This window comes from Pan paniscus, chromosome 13 (genome assembly GCF_029289425.2).
Source record: "Pan paniscus chromosome 13, NHGRI_mPanPan1-v2.0_pri, whole genome shotgun sequence".
In the NCBI taxonomy this organism is placed as follows: domain Eukaryota; kingdom Metazoa; phylum Chordata; class Mammalia; order Primates; family Hominidae; genus Pan; species Pan paniscus.
The window spans coordinates 90,802,242-90,822,759 of record NC_073262.2 but is presented as its reverse complement, the minus strand read 5'-3'; the positions used below and the strand labels follow the sequence as shown (position 1 = coordinate 90,822,759).

The 20,518-nt window shown below is 36.0% G+C and overlaps 1 long non-coding RNA gene across 1 annotated transcript in view; it reads left to right on the top strand.

Annotated features, from left to right (window-relative positions):
* The window catches only part of LOC134728741 (uncharacterized), a 74,373-nt gene that overhangs the window by 26,707 nt on the left and 27,148 nt on the right, over positions 1-20,518 (top strand). Inside the window, exon 2 of the long non-coding RNA XR_010109525.1 lies at positions 56-175. This is a non-coding gene — a long non-coding RNA (uncharacterized LOC134728741). The remainder of the gene's footprint in view (positions 1-55; positions 176-20,518) is intronic.

Below are 20,518 nucleotides of genomic sequence, written 5' to 3'. Positions count from 1 at the left end.
ATAATGTTAAGTGTCATTTTACTTTGTTTCTCTTCTACTTCTGTATTTTATGCAGTTATGTCTATTTTTAAAGAAAACTGGAGCTGCCTATAATGCTTTATTGGACAAATAATACTTCACTGTGAAACCTTTCCCCAACCACAGCCTCCACGAGAGCATCCAACAATGAAAAATGGTAAGTATGATAATCTAATCTAATTTGATTATATCTTATCAATGGAGGTGGAAGTCAAAAATAGAGGTAGGTGCTGCAGGATTCAGGTAGTAGAATGAAAAGTTTAAGGCAGGAGTTATTTACAAAGGCTCTGCTGATTCTTTCTAGGTCACTGTAAAAGAAAAAGATGAGCTTTTCTTTAAAGTCCAGAAGTGGAAACTACAAGATGGAAAAGTGTTCTGATCCTTTTTTTTGAGGACTTTCATTTTATTTCATTTCTGGTGTTATGAAAGCTGACCATTTCATTTCTGGTGTTATAAAAGCTGCTTTCCCTAGCAGTTTTACCCTCCTGTTGGTTTTCCACCTTCCTAACTCATATTTTCAGATGGACAAAAATGCAATCATACATTACTTTTTGCATACCACTTCAAAGTTTACCAAATGTTTTGATCTGCATTTTCTTAGCGAAATGTTAGAGGGTTGGTTTTCACCAAGTTTCACTTACTCACCATCTTATTTTCTTTAGTATAGAACTTCACATGGTGAAAAAGAGAGAAAAAGAAGATCAGTGCAATTCAAATAATCAGCAATTACTCAGGAATTCTTACCTTTATCAAAGTACTCATTGCCAAAAATTATATTTGGTTTTTAATTATGTATGTAAAAATACATAACAGGATTTAGTCATAAGGACAGCTTTTTATTATTTGCCCCATCTTTTGGCCTTCATGATGGGCATACTTTTAAAACCAAGAGCTCAAAACAATTTGTTTTTCTATCTGTTCTTGAATAAGATAATCTATCATTCATATGTATCTGTTAAGACAGGTGAGGCCTGTAGCATTATTTTTTAAGCAAGAAATAAATTATTTTGGTTTTAAGTGAAAATACTTCACGCTAGTAATGAAACAAAGCAAATAAATTGTGTGTGGTATTTTCTTTGTGAAATGGGAGTATTTTTCTGATTAATTATTTGGAATCTGTAATAGAGAAACATATTGTTTTGAAAAATAATTGCACAGGTGAAAGCAATAACAAAATCTTCATTAGAAAGGCAAGGGGAACTAGCAGCAGAGGAAAACTAAAGAAATTCACTGTGCTTGAGACTAACCTATTTAAGGAGAAATTGCTGACACATCTCTTCAAGAGGATCGTATCTCATATATTTGGAGGATGAAAGAATTTGTAGCTAAAGGAATTAGCTTTAGGCTGTATTTAAATCTCACAACCAGTCTCAATGCCATGAGTACAATTGCAATATCTTTTCCAAAGTACATATTTTTTTCCCAATTTTTGAGAATACAATTTTATACTTTGAGTATAATTTTCTCTTTTATGTATTTTTTCAAATAAACTTTATATTTTAGAAAAAATGTTGATATACAGAAAAGTTGTGCTATTAGTCCACAGTGTAGGATTCTCATATACCCACACTGTTTCCCCACTTGTTAAAATTTTATATTAGCATCTTAATTTTGTTGCAATTGATGAAATGACATTGATACATTTTTATTGACTAAAGTCCATACTCTTTATTCAGATTCCCTTAGTTTCAAACCTAATGTCCTTTTTCTTTTTCCAGAATCATATCCAGGATACCACAATACATTTAGTTGTCATGTCTCCTTGTCTCCTTAGGTGCTGCTTGACTTTGACAGTTTCTTTTCTTTTTCTTTTTTTTTTTTTTGTTTGTTTGTCAAGATGGAGTCTTGCTCTGTTGCCCAGGCTGGAGTGGAGTGCAGTGGCACAATTTCAGCTCACTGCAACCTCTGCCTCCCAGGTTCAAGCAATTCTCCTGCCTCAGCCTCCCAAGTAGCTGGGGTTACAGGCACCCACCACCATGCCCAGCTAATTTTAAAAATATTTTTAGCAGAGATGGGGTTTCACCATGTTGGTCTCAAACTCCTGACCTCAGGTGATCTGCCGCCTTGGCCTCCCAAAGTGCTGGGATTACAGGCGTGAGCCACTGCATCTGGCCGACTGTGACAATTTCTTATACTTTCCTTGTTGTTGATGGCTTTAACAGTTTTGAAGAGTATAAGTGAGGTATTTTGTAGAATGTCTTTCAATTTGGATTTCTCTGATGTTTTCCTTATGATTAGATTGGGGCTTGTGGATTTGGGGGATGAAGACCACACAGGTAAAATACCATTTTTTTCATAGCGTAGCAAAGGTATATACTATCATTGTGACTTACTTTGAACACCTGGTTGAGGTAGTGTTTGTCAAGTTTGTCCATTGTTAAGCTTTTCTTTGTTTCTCTCTTTCCATTCTGTTCCTTTTGGAAAGAAGTCACTATACACAGCCCATACTTAAGTGAAAATTACACTTTATTTTCTTGAGGGCAGAATGTCTAGATAAATTATTTGGAATTCCTCTGTATGGGAGATTTCTATTCATCCAAAATAAAAAATTATTCACTCATTTATTTGTATCAGTAGGGACTCAGGTGTTTATTTACTACTATGAGTTATAATCCAATACTACTTCATTTATTTTCTTGCTCAAATTGCTTTAACCATTGACAGCTCTTTCAGTTGGCTCTTGTGTTCCTTTGGCATAATCCCATCATCGTGTTTAAATTTTTTCTTTGTAAATTTTTGAGCACTTCTTTACTTTATGGCAATATAAGGTACTATAATCTCATTTTTAAGTTTTCTGCCCCTGTTGTAGAATCAGCCATTTCTCCAAAGAGCCTAGTTGCTTTTGCTTTTATTGGAGAATGGTATTAGAAACCAAACTCTAGGCATGAGGGGTGCTCATGGCTACTAGAGTGTTGTTGCCTCCAGCCTTTCTCAGCTGACAGAACAAAGGAATACATGTGTATATACATGTAGCTATAAATATATATATAAACCATCTGTGTATTAAGCTAAACATATTAATAAGTCTGTAGCAATGTCTTCAATTCCAGTCCATTACCACATAAATCGTTCTACCCTCTTCTCTTTGCTTACTTGTAATCTTCTGCTCTAAAAGTGAAACACCTGGCTTCTATCATCTACCATTTATTTACTAATTGTTCAATTTTAGTATATATGTATAGTTCTGTCATTGTTTAACACATACCCCCGTGAAGATTAAATCTGTCAGCTCGCATATTATCCATATATACAATTTATTTTGCCTTTAGCCATACAGATTCCAGTTATATGCAAAGTTTTTCAGTTCAGCACTTTTTCCTCCACCCCTTTCAGTGGGGTTCTTTCATATATTTGTAATACAGTCAGATTGTTTTGTCACAGCCTACATTCCATCCTACAATACTTTGACCTCCTAAATATTTTCTAAAATTTGCATACATTAAGATTCTAACTTCTCAGGTAGCCTGCAGGCTTTTTTCTTTTCTTTAAGTTGTTACACATATAGTTCTGTTTATCCAGAGTGGTTTTTTCCCACTCACTGTTTACTTAGCAAGATCCTATTCATTCTTCAGGTCACACTTATTTCAGTATTTTAGAAAAGGGTTTCCTTGACACATCACTATAAAATACTTCTTTTTTAGGTCCTTCCATATATTCCTGGCATTTTTCTAGATGTTTTTTTCTTCTATACACTGCTAAATGAAAATTTCCATTCCAATTATACACAAAAATACAAATGAAAAGCTATACATTTTCTTTTAAATATTCACTTTAAACTTTGAAGTTGTTGCCCAACCTTACTATCTGTTTATCTATTTTAACTCAGAGTGAGGGCTTCTCAGTGTTACAAAATCCAATTATTTCTCTATTTGTTAAATCTTTTTGAAATTTTGATCACCAAGACCAGTAAATGCTTCTGGGAATACTATCCAAGGCTACGTTTGTATACAAAAAAGTCAAGATAAAATATTCAGTCAAGAGGTCCAGTGAACTTTTTTCAGAGATTTTATGTACTAAGTTTAATGGTTTAAAAATAAAACATTAGCACTTGACAGAATTACATCACTACAAATAAAAGGAAGAAATTACTTTCTTTGGCTTTTAGATCAAGCTAATAGGTTTTAGTAATACTTATGAATCTTATTCTTCTGATTTTAACTTTGAGATTTTTCCCTTACTTTTTTATGAGAAGAAAGACTACATTTAATGCAGCAGCAAGAGGAGGGATATATCCTGAATCTGAGTGATAAAATCACATCCATAAAATTCAAGACTGCTGATGTAGGGACAAAGTTTATCTCACCCCTTCCATTTCATAGTCACATTTTGTGTCCAGTTTTGTATAACATCTCTCCTTCAAATGTGATGGGGTAGTCTGATGTTAACTTCAGCTACATATGATGAAGATAGATTCCTCTCATGATTTTTCCAATCTTTTTCCTACTTGTAGAACATCCCACTAACTAGATGAAAAAGTGTTGTTTTGCTGACAACTCAAGGAAGGACAGAAAGTGATTTTCAATGCATCTCACTTTGATTGGCATACACATTTGGTGGTAAAATCTTGTTGCTTTTTTAATAGTTCCCCCTAGATTCTCTTCCCATGTCACCCTCAGCACTGTCTTAGATGTCATTTACTCTAGAACTATTTCTGTTACTATCACTTCACAAGATAGTTTTTCAATACTGTTCTTTTTAAACATGCCCCTTCAATATATCCTCGTTTCTACTGTCAAAAGTATTCTAGCATGAGTTATTTTTAACATATTACAACCACCCTAACACCTGGAAGTTTATCTCTAGCTTCCCATTTCACTATACATTCAGTTCCAGCTTCTTATTTTAAGATCAAAGTCCTGCTACGAAATTATATGTATTTCTTCCCCTTCGCTTTCTATTTCCAAACAATTTTCTGAACCTATTTCCGGGAAGCCTATTGTCACTTTTTCTCTACTCTCATTTTGAATTTTTCCCCTACCAAAACAATGTCATATGCCTGGGGCTATGTTCCTGTAAACACAACCATAGTCCCTGAATCTTTATCTTTCTCTCTCTCAGTCTCTTTTTCCCTCTCTCAGTCTCTTTCTCCTTCCTGAAATAGTGTCTAACATTTCACCTATTTCAGAAAACCTTTCTAGATTGATTACAAAATCTTTCTAGATTGATGGATGGAGGGGTCCTCCTGAATTGGAAGGATGTTCAAATACTGGTGTTTAAAAATCCACACATTTGTACATTACAGTAGCTTTCTACCTTTTTGTCATTGTTTTAAATTGTGGCCTAGGAAATAGGAAACATATTTTTATTACTCTTGTATGATAACTTTCCAAGTTTAGGCATGATTTTGCGTTTTTGGACATGCTATTAAGGTTATCATTGCTTCATTGTGAATGCATCTATTCACAGTGTAAGAGGAAATTTTCCTTTGTGAGTTATCATTTAATGGTGATATGAATACAACGATTTAAGCTTCTTAAACATTTTAAAATAAGATGTGTATACTATGAAAATGTCATTTGGTTTCAAATCTTTGTCTTATCTTTGGTGTCTTATTGATTAGAAGGTCAAAATAGGACTTGTAAATTTACGTATCATATATTAGCTTAATTACATGTTTCTAATGTACAATCTGCTGGATTTTATTGGCAGGGTATATCACAACTTTTAATGAGCCACATCTTGCACCAGTCCACACTTTGAAACAGAAAGAAAGCAAGTAATTAAATCAGGTTTCCTACATTTAAACACATTGGACTGATTAGATACTTTGGTTTAATTTTCTGGGAAAAGATAGACAGTTTTAAATTGAATTAGTTATTTACATTGTGTTTTTCATTTATGTGAAGGGTAAATTTATTATGGATATAAAAAAGAAACTTAGCATGTCTTTGCCTTTAAGCAAAATATATGAATGTTTGTATCATATAGAAATTGACTGCATATGTGCATGTATGTGTATTTTTAAAATTATTGAATTCCCCAGATATTTAATTAAAAATGCATATACATTTATATATTCATTAGATTCTCAAAGAGGGTCTGATCAGAAAAAATTCACAATAATATATTTTAGTCACTTATTTTCCTTTTTTACTACTTAATAATTTTAATAAAGTGGTAAGTCACCTAGTTATTAAAAAACAATATTTTGCATTTGTATACAAATGTATAAAATAATATTTGTATACTATCACCATATTTATTTATTTTCTTAAAATTTATTTGGTGGAAGATGAGGTAAAAATGCATGTGTAAACTGTACATTTATAGTTTACATATATATTGTTTATAAGTTCATCAAGATATTTATATATATATATGGCGTTAAAATGTTAATAATGCAGTCTAAACTTAAAAATGTGTAAGTTCTGTAGATTTTACAATGTAAATAGAATATTTAAAATGGAAGGGATATTTTTCCAGTATTCAAAACTATTGCCCAATTAAGCAAAGTAGTCATTCACATTACTGACAAACACAGAAAAATATTAGCCCAAACTGTTCATCATTACTGAAAAAAAAACACAGAATACATGTTTTATTGATATGAATAACTTATTACTCCAAAATTACTGCTCTAAAATAATACTTGTTTCCTTTTTAAGTCTTTATGTATATCAACTGCTCTTTGTATGTGATCTACTTTTATATTTACGTGTAATTATATATGTACTTACACATTTAAAGACAATTCACACATTTAAAGAGCCATCTTTTTCCCAGTTCCACTGACCATTATTAAGATTTTTAAGTTTTTACTTACATAATTATTGACTGCTTTCTTTACTGTATTATCTTGGTTGGGTTCTCTACTGAAACATACACTCCAAGTACATATCGCTTTTCTACCAGATCATCTTCAGGTTAGAGTTGGGAAATTCCTTAAAGAACCAAAAAAGCAAACACACACACATTCACACTGAACAGTATTTGTAACTGTGATATTTATTTAAAAATTCACAATAGTCCATAGGAATGATTTATAATTCATTTGGTGTATTAAAATTTTATTTAACTTTCAACAGGTGAAACACAAGCTTTGAAATGCAGAAATCTGTAGTGAACATGTTTCAACTGAGGATAATTTGGAGCAGGGCCAGTGGGGATTTTATTTTATGGTGGTGGCAGAGAGGAGAGTCTGGTGGCAGGCAATGAGTATCCAGCTGTGTTGGCAAAGTTCAAATATTCGCAGCCCCAGTGGTGATAGCTGTGAGCGTCCATCTGGACAATGGCCAAGTGCTATGCAATCTGTGTTTGGCTCTGGACACCGCTTTGTATTCCAGCCTTCCTACTGGTTCTCTTGTTTCCCTATGACATTCCTACATTTATGCATAGGTTAACTAAGGTCAGAATTTGGTTTACTTTTTTCATTTAATATCAAAAAACATTGATTTGATTAATTGCTATATTTTCACATTTAGGGCAACTAACATCCCATGCCAGATGAGAGTTTTCTCTTATACTGGCCACTACTATTCTGCCTCTCAAGATTCCTATTCATTCTCCTTTCTGTCATATAAAAATTAATTTTAAATTAAACAATGGGGTCTTGAACTGAATATGGAGATTCATTGGGATTCTATATCTGTGAGATATAAAAGCATAGTGAGTCTCTGGACAATGAAACACCTTTGCCATATATGGTTATCCAAAGGAAGGGGCAATATTATTTTCCAAGCTGTACCAAAAACATATGTTCTTCTCTAAAAAAGAGAATAGTTAGAATCAACATTTTGATTGACAACTAGGCATAAAAGGAGTTAGTTCTGTATTAAAGTCTTTCTATTCTTTAGTACAGCTCAACTTTTAAAAAATTTATAATATCCTCATCATATAACTATTTCATGTCCACTGTTCTAAATATTAATGACATCGAAAACTAACCATTTGTGATGTTTCCTGAGACAAAAGAGACTTTACTACTATTACATAAAGGTTTAGTGAGCATTTGCAAATCGTCAACTATATTCAAGATAATACTCCTGTTTATGTTCAGATTCAAATAATCAATCCTTTTAACTAGTAAATTAGGCATTTTGTTCCAATTATTTGTTTAGTTTAAACAGCTGCAAGTCTTTAATAAAATAATTATTTGTAATAGGAACCTGATGAGCTGGAATATCAGAATGTGCCATTATTAGTTGTAGACATTAACTCTCTTTTTGTCTAATAAGTAAGGGATTGGACTTATTCTCTTAACAGAGAGAGCTTGATGACTGGATGAAATGTCGAATTTCCATTTTCAAATGAGCAGTTTCTAAGGTAGGAAAAAAAGATTGCACAATCTAACCATATTCTTTGGTATTAAACACATCTCCTGAGAACATTGAGAGAAAAGACCATATTTGCTAAAAATGTATAATTCAAAGCTGGGAATGTTCATTAAATAGAGTTAAGGATATTATCCCCAGGTAGAAGAAGCAAATAAGAATATGGATGAGAGAAAAGCCTGGATTCTGCAGTAAAATAGAAGGAGGACAATCCCAGAGGGAAAGAAATAATAGCTATGTTTTAAATGCTCAGGGGACAGTGGTTAGTGGGGTCTGTAGGTGACTTTGGATTGGAGATTTCATTTGACCCAGACCCTGATGGAAATAGGTAATAGTAATTAACACTTTAACACTTTGCAGTACTTATTATGGGCTAGGTATTATTCTATGATATAGCTAGATGATTGATAGATAGATAGATAGATAGATAGATAGATATACACACATACATGTGTATTTATGTGTGTATGCATACATGTGTATATATGTGTATATGTATATACACATCCATATGTGTGTGTGTGTGTGTATATATATATATATGTCCAGTCACTTAATGCTCACAACAATTCTATGAGTTTGGTCCTATTAGTATTCTTAATATACAAATGAAGAAATTAAGGTAACAAGACATTAAGAAACTTACACAAGAACATACAGCTCCAACAGCTAGTCATATAGACTGGCTTCAGCACCAGTACCTTTCATTCTACAGCCCATTCTCAGATCAATTGCTCTACCCGCAGCTCTGCTAGAGGGGTGGACTTTACAGGTAATGTTTCTGAATTATTAAACTCTGCTTCTGTTTCATGCCTTGAGAAGGAGGTAAGGAGGTGAACAAAGAATAGTAATTTGGAGCTTTGTGCAAATATTCAAGCTGAGCCAGTGGGATTCCCTCTTATGAGTGGGAATTAAAGAATGCACAGAGAGTAGGCCAGTGAGCAGCAGAGATTGCAGCTCAATTGTCATGGTATAGAGAAGAATCTGAAGAGGCCCTGGTGGCCATGGGCAGAAAATAAAAATAGGCTCAGGAATCTGGCTGGCAGAGAAAGAATTGAGAGAACACAGTAGAGCAATGGGGAGCCAGAGACACCATGAGAGAGAAGTAGACAGAGCAGCTCATCCCATTCCAGGCAGCATGTGTCTTTATAATTAATACAAGAGAGAATTTGAGAGTATATATGTTTCTGTGTAACTCTTATCATTAGTTATATCGTTGGGAGCAACTGGGAGTTTTCAAACAGAAGGATAAAGTGATCTGGCAGATGATACAGTATAAAAAGACAGCAGAGGATGCGGATTGGAAAGGGAAAAACTAAGAGCAAGATGTTCTTAGTTTGCTAAGGTTATGGCTATAGTTGAGATAAAGAGTAATTTCATTAAAAATGGATCAGAAAATGATTTTGAAGACTTTTATTTATTAAATAGGGAATCCTTTCCCTGTTGCTTGTTTTTCTCAGGTTTGTCAAAGATCAGATAGTTGTAGATATGTGGCGTTATTTCTGAGGGCTCTGTTCTGTTCCATTGATCTATATCTCTGTTTTGGTACCAGTACCATGCTGTTTTGGTTACTGTAGCCTTGTAGTATAGTTTGAAGTCAGGTAGTGTGATGTCTCCAGCTTTGTTCTTTTGGCTTAGGATTGCCTTGGTGATGCGGGCTCTTTTTTGGTTCCATATGAACTTTAAAGTAGTTTTTTCCAATTCTGTGAAGAAAGTCATTGGTAGCTTGATGGGGATGGCATTGAATCTGTAAATTACCTTGGGCAGTATGGCTGTTTTCACGATATTGATTCTTCCTACCCATGAGCATGGAATGTTCTTCCATTTGTTTGTATCCTCTTTTATTTCCTTGAGCAGTGGTTTGTAGTTCTCCTTGAAGAAGTCCTTCACATCCCTTGTAAGTTGGATTCCTAGGTATTTTATTCTCTTTGAAGCAATTGTGAATGGGAGTTCACTCATGATTTGGCTCTCTGTTTGTCTGTTGCTGGTGTATAAGAATGCTTGTGATTTTGGTACATTGATTTTGTATCCTGAGACTTTGCTGTAGTTGCTTATCAGCTTAAGGAGATTTTGGGCTGAGACAATGGGGTTTTCTAGATATACAATCATGTCATCTGCAAACAGGGACAATTTGACTTCCTCTTTTCCTAATTGAATACCCTTTATTTCCTTCTCCTGCCTGATTGCCCTGGCCAGAACTTCCAACACTATGTTGAATAGGAGTAGTCAGAGAGGGCATCCCTGTCTTGTGCCAGTTTTCAAAGGAAATGCTTCCAGTTTTTGCCCATTCAGTATGATATTGGCTGTGGGTTTGTCATAGATAGCTCTTATTTTGAAATACGTCCCATCAATACCGAATTTATTGAGAGTTTTTAGCATGAAGGGTTGTTGAATTTTGTCAAAGGCTTTTTCTGCATCTATTGAGATAATCATGTGGTTTTTGTCTTTGGTTCTGTTTATATGCTGGATTACATTTATTGATTTGCGTATATTGAACCAGCCTTGCATCCCAGGGATGAAGCCCACTTGATCATGGTGGATAAGCTTTTTGATGTGCTGCTGGATTCGGTTTGCCAGTATTTTATTGAGGATTTTTGCATCAATGTTCATCAAGGATATTGGTCTAAAATTCTCTTTTTTGGTTGTGTCTCTGCCCGGCTTTGGCATCAGGATGATGCTGGCCTCATAAAATGAGTTAGGGAGGATTCCCTCTTTTTCTATTGATTGGAATAGTTTCAGAAGGAATGGTACCAGTTCCTCCTTGTACCTCTGGTAGAATTCAGCTGTGAATCCATCTGGTCCTGGACTCTTTTTGGTTGGTAAACTATTGATTATTGCCACAATTTCAGATCCTGTTATTGGTCTATTCAGAGATTCAACTTCTTCCTGGTTTAGTCTTGGGAGGGTGTATGTGTCGAGGAATTTATCCATTTCTTCTAGATTTTCTAGTTTATTTGCATAGAGGTGTTTGTAGTATTCTCTGATGGTAGTTTGTATTTCTGTGGGATCGGTGGTGATATCCCCTTTATCATTTTTTATTGGTCTATTTGATTGTTCTCTCTTTTTTTCTTTATTAGTCTTGCTAGCGGTCTATCAATTTTGTTGATCCTTTCAAAAAACCAGCTCCTGGATTCATTAATTTTTTGAAGGGTTTTTTGTGTCTCTATTTCCCTTAGTTCTGCTCTGATTTTAGTTATTTCTTGCCTTCTGCTAGCTTTTGAATGTGTTTGCTCTTGCTTTTCTAGTTCTTTTAATTGTGATGTTAGGGTGTCAATTTTGGATCTTTCCTGCTTTCTCTTGTGGGCATTTAGTGCTATAAATTTCCCTCTACACACTGCTTTGAATGCGTCCCAGAGATTCTGGTATGTTGTGTCTTTTTTCTCATTGGTTTCAAAGAACATCTTTATTTCTGTCTTCATTTCATTTTGTACCCAGTAGTCATTCAGGAGCAGGTTGTTCAGTTTCCATGTAGTTGAGCAGTTTTGAGTGAGATTGTTAATCCTGAGTACTAGTTTGATTGCACTGTGGTCTGAGAGATAGTTTGTTATAATTTCTGTTCTTTTACATTTCCTGAGGAGAGCTTTACTTCCCAGTATGTGGTCAATTTTGGAATAGGTGTGGTGTGGTGCTGAAAAAAATGTATATTCTGTTGATTTGGGGTGGAGAGTTCTGTAGATGTCTATTAGGTCCACTTGGTGCAGAGCTGAGTTCAATTCCTGGGTATCCTTGTTGACTTTCTGTCTCGTTGATCTGTCTAATGTTGACAATGGGGTGTTAAAATCTCCCATTATTAATGTGTGGGAGTCTAAGTCTCTTTGTAGGTCATTCAGGACTTGCTTTATGAATCTGGGTGCTCCTGTATTGGGTGCATATATATTTAGGATAGTTAGCTCTTCTTGTTGAATTGATCCCTTTACCATTATGTAATGGCCTTCTTTGTCTCTTTTGATCTTTGTTGGTTTAAAGTCTGTTTTATCAGAGACTAGGATTGCAACCCCTGCTTTTTTTGTTTTCCATTTGCCTGGTAGATCTTCCTCCATCCTTTTATTTTGAGCCTATGTGTGTCTCTGCACATGAGATGGGTTTCCTGAATACAGCACACTGATGGGTCTTGACTCTTTATCCAATTTGCCAGTCTGTGTCTTTTAATTGGAGCATTTAGTCCATTTACATTTAAAGTTAATATTGTTATGTATGAGTTTGATCCTGTCATTATGATGTTAGCTGGTTATTTTGCTCGTTAGTTGATGCAGTTTCTTCCTAGTCTTGATGGTCTTTACATTTTGGCATGATTTTGCAGCGGCTGGTACTGGTTGTTCCTTTCCATGTTTAGCGCTTCCTTCAGGAGCTCTTTTAGGGCAGGCCTGGTGGTGACAAAATCTCTCAGCATTTGCTTGTCTGTAAGGTATTTTATTTCTCTTTCACTTATGAAGCTTAGTTTCGCTGGATATGAAATTCTGAGTTGAAAATTATTTTCTTTAAGAATGTTGAAGATTGGCCCACACTCTCTTCTGGCTTGTAGAGTTTCTGCCGAGAGATCCGCTGTTAGTCTGATGGGCTTCCCTTTGAGGGTAACCCGACCTTTCTCTCTGGCTGCCCTTAACATTTTTTCCTTCATTTCAACTTTGGTGAATCTGACAATTAAGTGTCTTGGAGTTGCTCTTCTTGAGGAGTATCTTTGTGGCGTTCTCTGTATTTCCTGAATCTGAACGTTGGCCTGCCTCGCTAGATTGGGGAAGTTCTCCTGAATAATATCCTGCAGAGTGTTTTCCAACTTGGTTCCATTCTCCCCATCACTTTCAGGTACACCAATCAGACATAGATTTGGTCTTTTCACATAGTCCCATATTTCTTGGAGGCTTTGCTCATTTCTTTTTATTCTTTTTTCTCTAAACTTCCCTTCCCGCTTCATTTCATTCATTTCATCTTCCATCGCTGATACCCTTTCTTCCAGTTGATCGCATCGGCTCCTGACGCTTCTGCATTCTTCACGTAGTTCTCGAGCCTTGGTTTTCAGCTCCATCAGCTCCTTTAAGCACTTCTCTGTATTGGTTATTCTAGTTATACATTCTTCTAAATTTTTTTCAAAGTTTTCAACTTCTTTGCCTTTGGTTTGAATGTCCTCCCGTAGCTCAGAGTAATTTGATCGTCTGAAGCCTTCTTCTCTCAGTTCATCAAAGTCATTCTCCGTCCAGCTTTGTTCCATTGCTGGTGAGGAGCTGCATTCCTTTGGAGGAGGAGAAGCGCTCTGCTTTTTAGAATTTCCAGTTTTTCTGCTCTGTTTTTTCCCCATCTTTGTGATTTTATCTACTTTTGGTCTTTGATGATGGTGATGTACAGATGGGTTTTTGGTGTGGATGTCCTTTCTGTTTGTTAGTTTTCCTTCTAACAGACAGGACCCTCAGCTGCATGTCTGTTGGAGTACCCTGCCGTGTGAGGTGTCAGTGTGCCCCTGCTGGGGGGTGCCTCCCAGTTAGGCTGCTCGGGGGTCAGGGGTCAGGGACCCACTTGAGGAGGCAGTCTGCCGGTTCTCAGATCTCCAGCTGCGTGCTGGGAGAACCACTGCTCTCTTCAAAGCTGTCAGACAGGGACATTTATGTCTGCAGAGGTTACTGCTGTCTTTTTGTTTGTCTGTGCCCTGCCCCCAGAGGTGGAGCCTACAGAGGCAGGCAGGCCTCCTTGAACTGTGGTGGGCTCCACCCAGTTCGGGCTTCCTGGCTGCTTTGTTTACCTAATCAAGCCTGGGCAATGGCGGGCAACCCTCCCCCAGCCTCGCTACCACCTTGCAGTTTGATCTCAGACTGCTGTGCTAGCAATCAGCGAGACTCCGTGGGCATAGGACCCTCTGAGCCAGGTGCAGGATATAATTTCCTGGTGCGCCGTTTTTTAAGCCCGTCGGAAAAGCGCAGTATTCGGGTGGGAGTGACCCGATTTTCCAGGTGCCGTCTGTCACCCCTTTCTTTGACTAGTAAAGGGAACTCCCTGACCCCTTGCGCTTCCCAAGTGAGGCAATGCCTCGCCTTGCTTCGGCTCGCGCATGGTGCGCGCACCCACTGACCTGCGCCCACTGTCTGGCACTCCCTAGTGAGATGAACCCGGTACCTCAGATGGAAATGCAGAAATCACCCGCCTTCTGCGTCGCTCACGCTGGGAGCTGTAGACTGGAGCTGTTCCTATTTGGCCATCTTGGCTCCTCCCAACTTTTTTTTTTTTTTTTTAATAATTGGCAAACAAAAATTGTATAGGCTGGGCATGGTGGCTCATGTCTATAGTCCCAGCACTTTGGGAAGCCGAGGCAGGAGGGTTGCTTGAGACCAGGATTTGAGACCAGCTTGGTCAACATAGCAAGATCCAGTCTCAAAAAAAATTATTATGAACAGCATAATGTTTTGAAATATTTATTCATTGTGGAATGACTCAATAAAGCTAATTAACATGTACATTACCTCACTTTGATTTGTGGTAAGACCACTTAAAATCCACTCTTTTTGCAATTTCCGGAAGATAATATATTGCATCTTCAATGTCTTTTCTATTACCCTATGAGCTACCTGAAGAAAATGTATGAGTTTGGAAGCCTAGTAAATAAACACCATTATTAGGCCAAGAAACAAAACACCTCCTCCAAGCTTACATTGGCTAGACAGGATCAAATGAAGTTCTCCCTGGTCTTGCTAATGGCAGGCCTAAATTCAAGCAGGTAAATGACTGTTTTGGCCTCAGATCTACTGATCCTGTCCTCTGATGGGAAAAGCCAATTTAGTTTACAAAACACAAGCAAATTAGCATGAAGACTAGCACAAGAAGCCAGATCATTTGCTCTAAAACCAAGAGCTTTTCATGCCAGATCTTCTCAGTCTTAGAGTATCTCCCAGGCAGGACTATAACCCTGGCTGTCTCATCTCATCATTTCTGTGGGAGAGAAAACTGAAAGGAAATAAAAGTGGGAACCAAAGAGAGATATGAGATTCTGTTTTTAGCTCATGGAGGCAAGACTGTCCTTCAGTAGAAATAAAAGAAACTGACAGAGACTGGAACATGCCCTAGCAGAAAGCAATTGCCCATCTCCCCTTCACCTTTCTTACCTCTTTAAAGTGCCTGTTCTTTCTGGCATCAAGTAATAATATGCATCTCAAAAGCAATAATTTCTAAGGAAATTTGGAAAATGTTACACACACCTTCAAGATCCCCATGCATATTAACACAGAAAAGCACTAGAAAGTCCCATACTAAAGAAATGTATTAACTTATTTTCATAAACTTATGTTAGCAGCTTACATATAAATAACATTATCAAATATTAGAGAAAACCCTTTGGGAGATACTGCAGTAAAGGAGGAGATCATATAAGTTTTCTATCACTTTCCCTGTCCTAAAATGACATTGTATACTTCTAAAAATCACATTTTTTTTCTCAGACACAGTCATATGTCACTTAATAATGGGGAAATTTTCTGGAAAATGTGTCATTAGGTGATTTTGTCATTGTGCAAACATCACAGAGTACAGTTACACAAACCTGGATGGTATAGCCTACTATAAACCTAGGGTATTTCATATAGCCTATTGCTCCTAGGTTACAAACCTGTACAGCATTTCCTCTACAGAATACTTGTGGGCAATTGTAACACAGTAGTAAGTATTTGTGTATCTAAATCTATCTAAACATAGAAAAGGTAATGTGTTGTGCCACACTGTTAACCAGGCTATAACATCACTAGGAAATAGAAAATTTCAGCTCCACTATAATCTTATGGGACTACCATTGTATGTGTGGTCCCTTGCTGACTGAAAGGTTGGTTTTGTGGTGCATGACTGTATATTTCGTGCTCATTAAATTTTGGGTGAATAAATATTTTCTCTGTGATGAACATTTTCTATAATGTTATGGTAGTCAGTGGGATGATCATATTGTATCTCCCAAATTATACTCCATAAGTGTCTGATCTGTATATCTGAAAATAAAGTCAGCTCTCAGAATTTGAGAGAGTCCCCTACTGTTGTCAGGGCCAAGATGACCAGTAAAGCTGTGACACTGGAGCTTGACTGCTTTACTCATAATTTCAATAGTAAAAAAATATCGTTTGTGTTATTTGCTATATTTACATGTATGTGAATTCCTTTATACCTAGAAGTTTCCCCTGATTGTTTCTTTTCCTAATCTCCACAGTTCAGTTTTTCAGAAAATACAGATGTTTCCTATTTAAATATTTTTGAAATCCATCAACTAATTTTCATCTTGCTGACATCACCCCAATCCCAGTTATAATCATCTCTCTCCCGGACTTCAGCAGTAGCCTTTATATCGTTCTCTGTTTCTATCACAAATTCTTCTCCATAAAATAGCAAGAATGTCATTTTCTAAAGATAAGTTATGTTTCTTTCTTGCTTCAAGCTCTTAAAATGCTTCTTGCTTTCAGAGTAAAACCCAAGTTACTTCGGCCTTCAAGTTCCTTTATGGTTTGCTCCTACTTTCCTAAGACCTAGTGTAGCTGACTCTCCACAGCCTAGGACTTTATTTTGAACAAGATTCTGATGGTCAGTCATGACTGAGAATCACCCCCTTCTTCACTGTTGGTATTCACCAAATTCCCTCACTTCTCACTGTCTCAGCAATGGATTCCGGTGGCTTAAAAGTTTTGTTTCCTGCTAGCAGAGAGACAGCAGTTTGACCAATGGCAAACACCATGGTTCCTCTTGAAGACTGTGGTCTGTGCTGTGTTTTTTCACCTCAGACTCCGAGCCTCCTTTGAGGCTCCTCTGAGTTTGCTTGCTGCTTCTGCCGTGGCTGCTTTATTTCTGCTACCACAGCTGCTATTGCTGCATGTCCATGTTGCTAGATTACCTGCCACGGCACTCCTATGCTTCCAGAGCAGGGGAATGCTTTTTGACCTTGGCAGAGAGGATGCATTTTCCCAGTGAACATTCCCAAATTTGAGAACCAAGCATCAAAGACTGCTCTGTCATCACCTTTCAACTGCATGTCACGATTTACGCATGCAGAAGTGCTGGGTTGTTGGATGGTGGTAACGGCCTTAGCAGTAAAGCATTCTCATCTGCAGAATTCTGTAACACCCTTCCCCTTCCCAGCACACACACATACATGCACTCACCACTGTTTATGTGCACATCTGTTTAAACATACTCTCTCTAACTTCAAAATGGACTAAAGATAGTTTTACACCTATCACTACAGATGATAGTTACCATTTTGAGTACTAAATATAAAATCTACTCTTTGAAAATGTTGATAATGAAGAATACCCATTCTGGAGTTAATATGGGGAATGATGATAAAAGTGTTAGAGGATATTTTACTATAGCTGTGATGTTAGTTTAGCTTTCCCAAATACAGTAGGCTTCCCAAACCAAAGCCATATTCAAATGGGTAGTGTAAAAAGGAAACAAACAAAAAATAAAACAGAGTGTCACAGGTGGTGGAATTTTGCAAGCGAGCAGGGCAAGCAAAACATTCTAGAGCTGGTGAATGACTAACTGCTTCTATTTCATTAATTGTGTGCCTGGATATAGTTGACAAAGGGACATAATTGTTGTTCCAGCCCGTGAAAGATAACAAAAAGTCTTAAAAAATAGTTTTAATGAGATCCAGATAGTTTTAAGTAATTGACACAAAAATATTTTAACTTCAGGGTGATGATTAGCCAAAACAAAAAATTTGAAGAAAATGAAAATTTCAGAAATTTAAGGCATTATAATATTTTTTAACAGACTACATGAGTTTTCCACCTATATCTTTGATCAATCATCTAACACCTATAATTTGTTTCACGGATAACAATATTACTAAAATTTAATGTTTGATTTATATCTTCTAAAAGCCATATGTGTAGTTTCTTTTTAAAGGTCATTCATTGCATTTTTTAAGGTCTAAAATTTTCAATAATGTGTTAGAATTTCCTACACATTTATCACCTAAATTTTACTGCATATCGATTTGGAATTTCCTTGCACATACACTTGTTTATACATACATATTCGTGATACCAATTTGATTAATGATCTTTTCTTTCTTACTCCTACAGTTTAATGGATAAAATAGAATGCTTGACAAGGCTCTTGAGTTTGGAATGAGACATGCTAATTACTTTTTTTGAAGGCCAATGAACATTTTCAGTCATAGAACTTTCTGGTATTTTTAATGTATGGTATTCTTAATGCTTAATTCTTCAAATTGTTTCAACTGTAATGGTGATGGGAAAATAACAATAATTGCTGCAGTTGTTTTTGTTGATTCAGACTCTGACATTCAATCTATTTATGCCAGAGCCTTTTAGATGGAATGTGGTCTGAGCCTTCATCAAGTGAGCAAGGTCAGTATTTGAAAAGGCAAATAATGTGTAGTTAGATGATGTGTTTTTCTCACTGCTGGATTTAATTTCATCAAGAAAACATATTCATTTTTGATAGTTTTTGACAATATTCCTGATTATAATATAGAATTGAAGAACTTTAAATCTGAATTGAATTTCCAATAGTTTATTAGTCATCCCACACAGAAACCTTATGAGGTCAGTATAATTAACCATCATTTTGTAGTAAGCCTATTAGAAAATTTCCTCTATGTACCTCTTAGTGTAGCCTTGTTATTCCAATATTCATTTTGATAGTAATAGCAGAGGTTGTGTTCAATATTACATCTTCAGGTGTACTGTACAGAATATATTTTATTATCTGAAGCTTTTTTCATTTAATTTTCATAATAATGCAAATATAAAACAATAAAGCATGAACAACAAACATATCCTTCAAGATTAAGTACGAGTTCATAAAGGAAATAAAGGTTGTAAGATTATGGTCAAAATTATTCACATATATCTAAGACACTTAACTCATTTTATGTTGCCTCAAAATATGGGGAATGCTAATTATTAAAATCTATGTTGTATAAAGTGGTTTAAACTAATTAATATTATGAAAGATACACTGAAAATATTTTTCTTACATGGTAACTTTTCAAATGCCTGCTGCTTGCCATTCTTACACAGTTGTCTAACTTGGGCAGGACTACTTGGTTTGGCTTTCCATATTTGTCTCTTTCAAGTGTCACTGAAAAAATATGTATGACATATATCTCATAAATACACATACTTATGTAGTCATCATAGATTTCAAAGGTGTATCCATTTCCACATCATTATTTTTGTAACTTTAGAAATAAATCATGTTTTAACCAAATTATCTGGGTGTTGCTTTCTATCATTGCTATGGGTGGGTAGACAGATAAGTATCTGAGGGCACTGCACTTGATTTATATGCTGTGGGAAGGGGCATGCTCAGACTTTGTCATAATGTTGCTTTGAGAAGTTAGTGAGGTGACGCAGGCTTAAATGTTTTGATGAAAGTGTGAAGCATATAAAATCTTAATTTAATAACTTCTGAATCAGCAGTGACTATATGTACTTAACTAATCAAGACAATTGCTTCCAAGTATATGAGGGAACAGTGGAAAAAACGGACAATGTTAATAAAAATAAACCATACAAGTTTTATGAAAAAATACTAAAAAGTGGTAAAAAGCCCATTATTAACAAGTAGCAGACTTGTTGTCTCAAAAAGTGATTAAGGTAAGTCTATATTTTAAAAGCAATTGAGTATATTTATTTATTTTTATTTAATTTATTTACTTACTTATTTATTTATTTTGAGACAGAGTCTCGCTCTATCACCCAGGCTGTAGTGCAGTGGCGCAATCTCGGCTTACTGCAACCTCCACCTCCTGGGTTCAAGTGATTCTCCTGCCTCAGCCTCCCGAGTAGCTGGGACTACAGGTGCACGCTGGCATGCCTGGCTAATTTTTTTGTATTTTAGTGGAGATGTGGTTTCGGCATGTTGCCCAGGCTGTTCTAGAACTCCTGAGACCAGGCAATCCGCCCGCCTCAGCCTCCCAAAGTGCTAGGATTACAGGGGGCCTGGGCAATTGGGTATATTTAAATTGATGATTATAGGATGGGAATAGTTTAGATAAATGCTTATATCTAATTTTAGAAATGGGAAAATAAACATAAATATGTGGCCTGACTAAAATTGAATGTTGTCACATTGTCTAAGTAGCTATAATATTAAATTAATTTGTTTACCATGTGGTACAATAAATCTTTTAAACTGATTTATCTTACCTAACTAGAATATTGTATTCTTTGACCAAAATCTCCCTAACCATCCCCCTAGACCCCGATGAAGCCACTGGTAACCACCACTCTATTTCTTAT